General features: G+C 39.9%; 1 protein-coding gene and 1 long non-coding RNA gene across 3 annotated transcripts in view; one reads left to right on the top strand and one right to left on the bottom strand.

Moving 5' to 3' along the window:
• MYOT (myotilin) overlaps window positions 1-13,064 on the bottom strand; it is a 64,580-nt gene that overhangs the window by 50,786 nt on the left and 730 nt on the right. The window lies entirely within an intron of this gene.
• On the top strand, window positions 315-11,187 carry LOC129327004 (uncharacterized). The gene is made up of 3 exons (XR_008596773.1): window positions 315-383; window positions 8,550-8,695; window positions 8,900-11,187. It is a non-coding gene; the product is annotated as an uncharacterized LOC129327004 (long non-coding RNA).

The following is a 13,064-nucleotide window of genomic DNA, read 5'->3' as shown; positions in this document are numbered from 1 at the left end:
AACTCTAGATCTTAGTAAAGATGACCGAATTAGACTAAGCCAGATGGAGAGGTGGATCTTTGCAACCAAACACCAGAAGTATTATAAAGTACATGCCAATTGTGCTCTCAGTTGACACAAATGATAATGACTACTACCTGAATAGTTAAAATGTTTGCACAATTATGCCATCTCCAGTGCAGAGACAAATTTAATGTAGAGAGGGTAAGGAAAATATTAGTAAGGTTCCATGTAGTACTTTGCCAGAGATCTGAAAAGCAGGCACTGTATTAAATCTGTTTTAGCAACAAAGACTTCTTTTGGTAGATCTGAAATAAATGCTGTTGGAATGGGGTGGTGTCAGTGGGAGGGGAAAAGAATCCCTGAAACTTCCGGGTAAAGAGGTAAGACTGGCTTAATTTTCATGCATGGATTGCTGTTTAAATAAACAAGGTCCATCTGTTGCACCTTCTGTTAAATTTGGATGCAATGAATCCGGCAAACCTGCAAACATTTTGCAGCTTTGTTCTTTTAATATATGAATGCTGAACATTTGTAATGTGCCATGCTGATTCTTAAATTCTATTTTGTGCTTTTTTAAAAAAAGTAATGTTCCTGGGTTTGAATATGACGCTCTTGTATAGGCAGTATGATAGAAGGAACTCTGCCACTGGGTTCATTTTGGATCCCTGAAGGCTGTTTTAGGAGGTTGCAAGGCTAGTCTGTCTACCCTCTACTTTATCAGAGCAAGCTATTCCAAAAGTAACTTGTTGGTTTGTTTACAAAGTATGAATATGCAGAATTTGCCAAGGAAAGTGACTTTGACAGAAAATAACTTTTAAAATCTTTGTCAGCAAGGCTGACTCTTGACAACTTGTAAGTATGTTTAAGCTCCATTTCCCAGCCTTGGTGCAAAAATTCCACTTATGGAAAATGAGCTTGAATCCTAATGACTACACTGAAAAAAAATTAATAAACACACAAGAGTTCATCCAAAATAATAACTGTAAGGCCTTGATATTTTGAATATAAAATTTTGTCTTTTGTGACCTTCAGAGTCCAGACAAATAAATGCTATCTGATCCAAACCCAACAGAATCTATGGGAGATATGCCACTGGCCATGTGTTTTTTCACTTTTAATTTTTTTAAGTTCTTAAAAATATTTTACAAGAATTAAATGCAAGGCAGTCACATCAGCTGCATTCACTTAAGTATGTAAGCTATCTATTATCATCTGTGACCAGTCTGGCATAAGCAATTATCTAGAGAAAGGACTTAAATTTAAAAGGTTGGCTGGACCAGTTACATCACTTCTTATATTTTATATAGCAATGTACTGCTATATTTTAGCAGTACTAATAGTATAGCAATGTACTAATAATGATTATTAGAGTCCATTGATGATGCAAACAAACTAGCTCTCAGGATTATGGCATAGTTTTTCTCTTATTTGAAATGGGATTGGCTTTATTATTCTAATCATGGATTCAAAGAAGGCCAAAAGGTGAAGTCCAAAAGGATGGGTTCATTGTTAATGTAGCAGTTGTAAAAAGTTTGCTGGAAACAATTTCTGTGATAGCGAGCAAGTCTGAAAGATGTTTAATTGCTAATTGAGTGCCTTCATTACAGAATGAGAATGTAAAGAGCAAGACAGAGAAGCAAATTAGTGAATGATTTAAGCCAATGTAAGGCAGTAATAGATAAAGAACAAAATTAAGGCATTCTAATTAATTTCTTAAACATGTATTAAATGTTAGTCCCGAATCTCTATACCACAGAGATGCAAAATGCATGAGATGTCATACTGTGGATAAATATTTTAACATTTTATGTTTTTTCAAATCATTCTAGATCAAACAATATGCAAAAGTATCAGGTTTTGTTTCAGATCTCCTAAATACTTTGTGTGTGAAGAAATATTGCTCAAATTATAGATGCCAACTAAAAGCTTTGGCAGCAGGACTATTCTGAGATGGTGAAGTGTTTGGCCCATATTAGAAAACCATACAATACAGCTATAATTCATACTCTGAACTATTTCAATTGTTCTTCCAGAGGAGCAGCTATGTTAGCTGCTTCTACAACATTAACCAGTTTATTGTGGAATGAGCTTCCCACAATCACAGTCCACTCCATAAGATGCATATGATTTTTGGGAATCATGTGCCTACTGAATTTTGTTTCTGTGCAGAATACATCTGTTGGAGAGTGCCCAGTTCTTATGTTAATGGTATCCAGTCTTATACATTTATAAAAAAAATAGTTTGCTAACCCATTTCTAATTCTTGCCATGATCTGAGCTGCTTTAATTAAGAATAAGTATTTCCCTACACACTTATTTTTGGGGAGCCTCCTAGTCGTAAGGATTTTGTTTGGAAGATCTACTTTATTTATTCACAGCAGGAGAAACAAGTAACTGAGGGGGGAAATTTCAGGTTTGCTCCTTTATTTATTTAGAGAATGTATGTGTTGATAAAGGCCCCCTTAGTGGTTGCTGGCATTTGCCACACACTGCCAATTGATGGTGTTAGCTTTGGTGTTTATACAAGTCCTGCCCTCCAGAGTAGCACCTGCATTTTTTCTCAGACTGTCATTCAACTAAAAAAGTCTACAAGGCAGTTTATAATATAGTTGTCCAGAGCTGGTCTCCAGCCTTCACCCTGATACTGCCTTCGTAACCCAGTTGAGCAGCAGGCCCTCTCCCTGAAACCATGCCAATAACCAGCAGGAACTGAGTCCTTTGGCATGGGTCAGGCAGACCCAGCCTAGGGAGATATTGGAGGGTGCCATGTGGACCTGTGGCAATTGGCAAGGTGGTGGGGTGGAGGCAAGGTGATCTGCCTCTGAGCCAGTTGCCATGGGAATGAAAATCTCTCAAGATTTAGAGGTCTCATAAGACCAAGGATTGAGGAGGGTAGGGAATGCAGAGGCTACCAAGAGCTATTTAAGCTCTTGCAGCCACCGGAGGAGGAGAACAGACTGACTCCTCTCCTGGGGAGGAAGCTAAGAGGGAGAGAAATCATAACTAGGGTTGCCAGCTGCTTGGAGGGAAAAAATGCCTTGTCCCTTTAATAGAGAATTAAAGGGACGTTATTTACCAGGTGATATTACTTACCTCCATGCCATTAAAAAACATCAGCTGCCCATTTCCACACATTAAGCCTCTATTAAAGAGAGAGGGCATGTTTTCTCCCAGCTCTAGGGCAGACCCATCCACAGCTCCTGAAAGAGTGAGTTCCACAGCCAGGAAGCATCTGCCAAAAAATTCCTCCCCCAGGTTATTGCCAGCTGATATTTCACTGATTCTTGAAGGAAAATTACATGGACCTTACTAAGGGATAACTGACAGGGAAGGAGGTGGTCATTCAGATATTTTAATTATTTATTTTATTTATGCTCTTTATGGTCACCTTTCTCACTGAGACTCAAGGCGGATTACATAGTGTGAGATTAGTACAGTCAGTTTCAAGGACGTTTCCATAAACAATGCTATAGAGTAAATAAACATAATTTTACAAAGACATAGCATTAGTAAGAATCCAATGGAGAGTTGAAGAAATGCTGAAACAGAACATAAGCAATTCTAGGGCTGACATTAGACCACAAGAAGCTCAGTAGCTCATAGGAGCACATATTTAAGACAACAGGTAGTATGTAAGGAACATAGTGGTGAAGTCTATGGTCCTTAACTCATTAGAGAAACATCTGAGAGCCCCTCCCTACAATAATTCGGTTTTGCATAGTTTGCAGAAAGCTAGGAGAGCTGAGGCTTTCTTGACCTCCTCAGGCAGGCTGTTCCACATGGTAGGGCCACCACAGAGAAAGCCCATGTATGGGCTGCTGTTGATTTTGCCCATGTGCAGGATGGCACCTGCAGGAGATCCTGTTACCTTGAGTGAAGCTGCATTGGAGGAACATTGGGAGGGAAGCAGTCCCATAGGTATGCTGGGCCAAGGCTGTGAGAAGCTTTGTATGTGACAACCAGGGCTTTTTTTCAGCTGGAACATGGTGGAACGGAGTTCTAGAACCTCTTGAAAATGGTCACATGGCTGGTGACCTCGCCCCCTGATTTCCAGACAGAGGGGAGTTTAGATTGCAATCTGTCTGGAGATCTGGGGCCGGGGCCACCAACCATGTGACCATTTTCGCCGAGGGTGATTTAAACTTTTAAAAATCCCCCCTTGTTCCAGCTGACCCGAAGTGACGTCATTGGCCCTGGGAGCATGCATGCACTTTGTGCGCGCACATGTGGTACCAGGGGCACCACCTCCCGCCAAGAGTTGCCCCCTGTGCTGGCAACCCACTGAGTTCCACCACCTCTTTTCCCAGAAAAAAAGCCCTGGTGATAACCAATACCTTGAACTGAGCACAGTAGCTGATACTTTGGGCCTAAGCCTTAAGCCTTTAAAGGTAAAAACTAGCATCTTGAATTAGGCTGAGAAACAATGGAAGCCAGTGTAGATGATATATCACTGGCTTAATGTGATCACTCTGGTGTGTTCCCATAAGGACCATAGCTACCACATTTTTGAACAATTATAGTTTCCAAACCATCTTCAACAGCAGCCTCACATAGAATGTGTTGAAATAATCAAGGGCAAATCCACATGTCCCGGCGCATTGCGGTAAACAGTCGCTAAACTTCAGGAAGTATAGCGTTTTTCTAGCACGATTTCTGACTCATCACGCAATGAGTCAGAAATCACACTAGAAAGACGCTATACTTCCGGAAGTTTAGCGAATGTTTACTGCGACACTGGGATGTGTGGATTCAGCCCAAGTCTGGATGTTACTAAGGGATGTGTATCTGTAGCTTTTAAAGGTTCACTGTCTCCAAGAAAGTCTATTCTGGCAGACTTGCCTTGACTGGTAAAAAATATTCTGGCCACTTCTGATCTGGCCACTCGAGTTATGCACCTCATCTTTCAGGAAGACTGCAGTTCCATCCCAAATCTGGAGAATCCCCATTCCCAGGTCAGCCTTAGTTTCCACTCATAGTACTTCAGTCTTGTCTGGATTAAACTTCAATGTATTAACCTTCATTCATTCCTTTAGTATTCCTAAATGTTGGTTTAATATCTACACTGCCTCCTTTATTTTTAATGAAAGGGAGAGAGTGCTATTTGCATAGCAATGACATCGTGCTCCAGATCTCCAATGGCTCTCCTCCAGCAACTTCATGTAGATGTTATAAAATACTAAGTGCAACACTGATGCTTGTGGTGTTCCATAAGCCAATGACCACGAGCTGAGCAAAAGTCCCTGAGCACCACCTTCTGGTACTTGCCTGTCAGGAAGGACTCAAACTACCACAATACTTAGTCTCCCATACTCAGTCTAGCTAGGTTGATTTCTTCAGGAGGGGTCTAACTATAGCTTCTCTTAACACTGCAGGTGTTGTGTCTTTCTGTAATGAATTAATAATACCATCCAGTTTGACAGCCATTTTCACTAGCTATGGAGAGCCCGAGTCTAATGGACAGGTGGGAGGCTTCAGTTCTCCTTCAAATGTAATTAAATGAAAAATATTGATATAAACTTGAGAATCTGAAATCTTGGCTAGTGCAGAGTCCAAGTTGAATCAGATGCAAGCAGTTTTGCCCACAAAATGCCTAGCAAATTGGTCACAGCGAACTGTAGAGGGTTCAACTATTTGCTCCTGGGTTGAGCCCCAGCTCAAGGGAGAAGGTGCTCAGGAGCAATCACATCAGTTGCAGAAGTCTACTAGCTCTTCTGCACAATGCTAGCCATATCATCAGGAAAATCTACCAGAGCAGTCAAGAAACCTTTTGGATATAGCCTTCTTCAAGGGGACAACTTCCCAATTTAAACAAAGTTTCAACCCTTGGACATGTTTGAAATGCAGGAGAAAAGGAAAAAATAGTCTTCGCATAATCAAACAATGTGGTAAGCAAAACATATCTGATGGTTGTTGTGGGTTTTCCGGGCTGTATTGCTGTGGTCTTGGCATTGTAGTTCCTGACGTTTCGCCAGCAGCTGTGGCTGGCATCTTCAGAGGTGTAGCACCAAAAGACAGAGATCTCTCAGTGTCACAGTGTGGAAAAGATGTAGGTCATTTGTATCTACTCAGGAGGGGTGGGGTTGAGCTGAGTCATCCTGTAGGAGTTTCCCAGGGTGTGGAATGCTAATGGCGGGAGGCTTCACTGTATCCTGAGGAGGTTCTTTTGCATATGGATTGGTACTTGATGTGCTAATCTTCTCTGCAGGGCTATTGTCGGGGATAGAATGTTTTGTTAGCCTGGTGTTTTTCAGAACTGGAAACCATGCTCTGTTCATTCTTAAGGTTTCTTCTTTCCTGTTGAAGTTTTGCTTATGCTTGTGAATTTCAATGGCTTCCCTGTGCAGTCTGACAAAGTAGTTGGAAGTGTTGTCCAGTATTTTGGTGTCCTGGAATAAGATACTGTGCCCTGTTTGAGTTAGGCTATGTTCAGCCACTGCTGATTTTTCAGGTTGTCCAAGTCTGCAGTGTCTTTCATGTTCTTTTATTCTTGTCTGGATGCTACGCTTTGTGGTCCCGATGTAAACTTGTCCACAGCTGCAGGGTATACGGTATACTCCTGCAGAGGTGAGGGGGTCTCTACTGTCTTTTGCTGATCGTAGCATCTGTTGTATTTTTCGGGTGGGTCTGAATACTGCTTGAAGGTTATGCTTTTTCATAAGCTTTCCCATCTGATCAGTAATTCCTTTGATATATGGCAAAAACACTTTTCCTGTAGGAGACTGTTTTTCCTTGGTTGTTTGATTCATCCTGGGTTTGATTGCTCTTCGGATTTCATTTCTGGAGTAGCCATTTGCCTGAAGTGCGTGGTATAGGTGATTAATTTCCTCATTGAGAAAGTGCGGCTCACATATCCGTCTTGCATGATCCACTAATGTTTTCATTATGCCTCTTTTCTGTCGGGGGTGGTGATTGGAGTTTTTGTGTAAGTACCGATCAGTGTGAGTTGGTTTCCTGTAGACCTTGTGACCGAACTGAAAGTTTGCTTTGCGGATGACCAGGGTATCCAGGAATGGGAGTTTTTCCTCGATTTCTTTCTCCATTGTGAATTGTATGTTCAAGTGGATGTTGTTGAGATGATTCAAAAACCCCATCAATTCTTCCTCCCCATGGCTCCAAATGATAAATGTATCATCCACAAACCGGAACCATACACTAGGTTGGATGATACATCTTTTCCACACTGTGACACTGAGAGATCTCTGTCTTTTGGTGCTACACCTCTGAAGATGCCAGCCACAGCTGCTGGCGAAACGTCAGGAACTACAATGCCAAGACCACGGCAATACAGCCTGGAAAACCCACAACAACCATCGTCCTCCGGCCGTGAAAGCCTTCGACAATACATCAAAACATATCTATTTACTAAAGCATTCCAAGTATCTTGCCCGGTGCATTTAGATTCCTCATTAGAAGAAAATTATTCGTTCTTTTTGTCTCTTTTCCTTTTGAGAGAGATCTTACAAAGACTGAAACATATTACACAAGACTATTTAGAGGGCTTCCATAAATTATTATACTTGTTTAATACTTTTTACTGTTCACCTCTTCATTTCTTCACTTGTTTTAAATGCCGCAGTTCAGTCCTGCCCTATTTGAATTAATAATTTTTTAAAAATCACGTCTGAGTAGCTGCAGAATGTATCTTCCTCACCACTGAGTAATTACAGTTACTCCCAAGTACTTGGATTAGGGGCCCAGAGTAGATGGTGTGGCCTTGCAAGAGATTTAGTCCCAGAACTTCACTGTTTAGAAAGTAATATTGTGCAAGCCACAGCAAAGATTAGGCCCCAAGATTTTCTAATCAGTCATAAGACTATCTTACCCTTCTCCACCTGTTTCCATTTTCACATTAGTTACAGCAGCTAAAGGATATTCCCCTTGTATGATACTAGCTCCTCTATATCCACCCCATCACCCTTTGCAGTTTCTCTTGTGTTAATCAGGGCTGCTAATGGGGACTAAACCCAGGAGGCTCATGGAGCCAGGCCAGGGAGCTCATGTGATTTGTTATTATAGGATATTTGAGTTGCGTTTGAGTGGGGTGTGTGTGTATACACACACACTCCATATATATATATACATATGTGGAGGGGGGGGTGGCTCTTGGCAGCCCTGGTGCTAATGCAGGTCAGTGTGTTCCCCAAGGATGTAAGGAGAAGCCCTGGAACATATTTGCTAGTAGGTGATATTGCCTCATATTAGTAACAAGGGAGGAGAAACTGCCAAGACACTTGTGTCCATAGGACTATAAAAAGTTAAACACTCTCCATTATGCTTGCTCTGCAGAAAGGCAGAACAAAGCTTAACTGCAGGAAGTTATGAAATGGAGGATATAAAAATTAACCTGAGATTTTGTTTTCGATAATTTGGGATGCAAATTTGTTTTCCTTTGTACACCTGTGCTACTCACATTAAGATGTTTAGTATAGAGGCAATTGTTTTGTGTATGCAAATTCTTTTCTAGAATCTGATTTTTTAAATGCGCTGCTTATTGTTATTCTATTAATCTTGCACTTCCTTTTTCTGTTCTTCTTTACTACTTCCAGTTTAGGCATGTCCCAATTAAGCCATTTTGAAAATTAAGGAGACATTTGTCCTCCTTCCGCCCACCTTCGTGAACCAGAAACTGTTCTCTTTGCTTTCTTGAACAGGCTTTCCATTAGCATCTAGGAAATAATTTCACAGCATTAAGGTACTGTTTAAATTACTCGGAAGCAATGAATTGTCTGCCATGCTTTAAAATAGTTTATGAAAACCCTCATTTGCTTCTTTTAAAAACAAATTGGTTTATTCTAATTATTCCTGTTACAGTGTTATAGTAATTGCCAGCAACATCCTTATTAACATTTTTCTGTTTGGGCTTATGCTCAGTTCTCTCCTTCTCTGTTTAATACAGTGTGCTCTTTGGAATGTGTAGGGGAAGACCAATGCATCACCATATGCTGAGGCTAAATTTACCTGGAAGGGAAGGGCCCCACCCCCAGTTCTACCTATCTGAACAGCACAGCTTGGATGAACTCTTCCGTAAAGTCCAATGCATCATTCAAGGAGATGTTGCAAGAACTGTGATCATTGCCTATAAGTATGATTCAGAATTTTGATATTCTGGGATGATGTAGTCCTTTGCTGCCCTGTGTGCAACTGTGCAGTGATTGATACAAACGCTAGATGATGAACTGTTCTACAATACTAGGCCTTCTAGTTTCTGTACCTCATGTAGCTATCAACCCATATTGGCAAACTCTCTTAAAGCAATATTATCAGTTTAAAGCAGGAGGAGACATAACTGTCTAAGCTCCTCAGTGCGAAATATTAAAAAATACAGTCAAACATTTTGTTTTGGCACCCAGCAACGGAATTTTCTTTGCTGAGGATCCTTCTATCGGATCTCTTATGTACTAATAGCCAAGTGGCCCTGATCTAAGGATACTTAAATACAGAGATTGGAGCCAAGACAGCTCTTCCTACACCCCAGGTTTGCAGAAAAATCTGAAATCTAAAAATATATATTGGAAGAGGGAGGTGTGGAAGCTCACTGGGTGACTTTGATCTAGACACACACTCTCAGCCTATCCTTCCATAAGGGAAATAGGACATGGTGGGAGAGGGGAAGACGAGATTCTCCCTGTGATTCCTTGTGGGTGTCCCACTTGTTGATTGCTATTCTTAGCTACATTCCCAAACTCATGTGTCCCAATTGTAGGCCCTGTCCCCTAAATCAGAACCACTGTCATGTACAGTTCAGTAGACCAATGGCACATAGTAAAAATATACATAAAACTGTGATCCTTCTATTGCAACTATTTCAGCCACAATTTCTGCCTGACCCATGCAAACAAAGCCTTCCAAGATACATGAATAAAGCCATTGTAGGGCTTGCTGAAGAAGCATCAGTTCACACTGCACTTAGAAACCATTAGGAAACCAAGGCTTTTAAAATTAGAAGGGCATGACCTTAAAATGGGATGGCATGCCTACCTCTGGTACCAATAAAAAGATACACAAATATTTTAAGAATCACATAATAAGAAAATCCCTCATGAATGTCTGGGAGAAAATAAAACCCCAAATATATACCAAAACACGAAGATGGATATCACCAGTGGAAGCATTCACCCAACTAAATCTACTAAGGTGGGAGAATATCCACACCTATGAACAGCTATTGGGGGAGAATGGTAAGCTAAAGTCAACAGAAGAACTAAAAGAACAGAACATAGAGACAGGATGGTGGCTAAGAGCACAAATAGAATCCAGATTCGCCAAAGACAAAACACAGGGATTCTACACGGAACGATGCCCTTTTGATAAACTGCTGTTAGAAACAGACGGAAAACTGATAGGAAAATTATATGCCTTCATGAAACAATTGAAGACAGAAGAGGAGGCTTTAAAAGTCCATATGGTAAAGTGGGAACAAAATCTGGGGCATGGCATAGATCTGGAGCAATGGCTACAGTCATGAAGCGTAAACATCAAAATAAGAGAATCAACCACCTTTAAAGAAAACCTGTATAAAATGTTCTATAGGTGGTATGTGACACCAGAAAAATTAGCAAAGATGTACACTGAAATACCCAATAAATGTTGGAAGTGCAAAGAAAAAGTGGGCACCTTTTCCCATACATATATGGTGGCTATGTAAAAAAGCGAAGAGATATTGGAAAGGGATACATGAGCTGTTGCAAGAGGTGCTAGAAATAAACATACCCTATAAACCGGAAATGCTCCTGTTAAATATAATACTGGAGGAGCTAAATAGGGAAAATAGATATTTGATAATACATATAATAACAGCAGCAAGAATAGTATATGCCAGATACTGGAAAAACACAGATATACCAACAAAAGAAGAATTCATAGAGAAAGTCTTAGAGACGGCAGAAATGGATACACTGACAGAATTAATAAAAGAAATAAATGGACATGATCGAAAACAAAAATGGACCCCGTTTTATAGATGGGTTAAACAGAAGTATAAAATAACTATATGTTAGCAGAATACAATCAAATGAATGAGCAAAGTAAAGAAGTACTAGAATTAAAGAATGCAGACTTATAGTGATAATAGTGTAGTGAAAATAGTATAATTATGATGGAACTGTAGAGATGAAATGGAATGTATTATTTATAACATGTATCCAAAGAATGTAAAACTTTTGATTAATTTTGTTATTAGAGTAAGATGGAACTAAAACAAATAAAAATATTTTTTTAAAAAAGAAGAAACCGTTAGGAAACCAGAACGCTTCTTTTGCAGAAATTAAGTAACATGGTCTCAACAGTGACTATTTGCTAAATGAGCACATTGCACCTGCTGTGGCTTCCGTGAAATTTTTCAGAGTGGCTCTACATACAGCACATTGCGGTAATACTATCTGGCTTTCACAGAATTGTAGGAAGGGCTGAATGTGAAGGAAGTGCTTGTAATCATTTTACCAAGTGCAAAATGGGGAGAATACTTTTGGCCACTGACGCCTGCTTCAAGGATGTTTCAGCAGATATGGACCTTTCCAAAGACACAAGCCTGCAGTCCTAACAACTGACTGCAGATTTTGGCAAGGATATATAACTCAGTTAGGATTGCATTGTAAGGCTGTAATCCAGAGTTCCTTGTAAGTGCAGCACTCCTAATGCTGATGGTTAGTGAGAACACTTTTTATTATATCATTACACATTTCCCTCTTCTCTTTCTTTAGCTGAGAATGGGAGTGGACTACTATCAGTTGTCTCCATAGACCTGTGAATTGTGCGAATGGGTCATGTCCAACTGACTGCACTCTAGCATTTTTTACTACACATGACATGCTCTCCTGAAAGCTAGTTTACCCCTTAAATAAACAAACCAAAAAGACATTCCTGAGATTTCTCAGCCACCTGAGGCAACTTGTTCCACTGGTCCAGTTGGCCTTAATTTGGATGTTTCCAGAGAATTCATTATAAATCAACTCACTGAAAATGACAAGTTTACAATGTTGTCATGTACTTACAAGCAGAACTAATCTAAGAATTCAAAGTGAGTCTGAAATGCAGTAAACATAGGTATTCAATTGATAGAATGTGCATATTTCACACTAAAAAGCCCCACATAATTTTAATACTTATTTGAACTAAAATGATAGATTAATGTTAGATAATCCTGTGAATAACGTCAAATTGGCTTTGGGCATGATGTATCTTAATGCAGGGCTATTGAGCCCCATGAAGGACGACTGGATCAGTGTACGGGTATGTGAGCAAGGCTCCAGTTGGATATAATTCTTCTCATGATGCTGCAATGCATACTCACTGAACCCAAGCAAAGGGCGGATGCGAGAAGAATACATTATGCCCTATGCTGTTTTTTTCCTTTTGTGCACAGCTGTGGATCATAGGCAAACACCAGCATGGTACAGTGGTTAGAGTGCTGGACTAGCATCTGGAAGACCTAGGTTCAAATCCCTACTCTGCCATGGAAAATTGCTGGGTGACCTTGGGCCAATTATTCTGTATCAGCCTAACCTACCTCATAAAGTTGTTGTGAGCATAAAATGGAGGAGGAGAGAGCAATGTTGTAAGCTGCTTTGACTTCTTACTGAGGAGAAAAGTGGTATATAAATATCTAAATAATTAAATACCCAAAGTTTGATTTATTGAGAATTAAAAAAAAGAATAAATTTAAAATTCTGTCCGTTAAATGAAAGTTAGAAGGAACTCAGTATATAAATTTGCAGACAGCTCTTCATTTTGGCTCCTGAAAGCAAAATAAAGAACCGATCACACACTGTTAAAAAAAAAATCAAAGTCTACTAGATAGACTATGTAGCCCACCAGACTCGTTTATCAGCTGTCAGCATGCTTGTTTTATAGACAACTTGAATTTTGGAACACTAAACCCACACATGCTATGCAACAGACCACTTTCAAAATCCAGAAAGCGTAAAAGTGTCATTATTTTACAAAAAAAATGCTACAAATTATGGGATAAAAATGTGATTGCTTTGTTACATGAATTATTTACAAACGGCCTGCCAGGTTTGCTGAGCCTTATCCCACGGTACATTTTTCATTGGTAGAGAATG

This window comes from Eublepharis macularius, chromosome 4 (assembly GCF_028583425.1).
Source record: "Eublepharis macularius isolate TG4126 chromosome 4, MPM_Emac_v1.0, whole genome shotgun sequence".
NCBI lineage: Eukaryota > Metazoa > Chordata > Lepidosauria > Squamata > Eublepharidae > Eublepharis > Eublepharis macularius.
The sequence above is the reverse complement of the archived record's forward strand: the minus strand, read 5'-3'. Positions and strand labels throughout refer to the sequence as shown.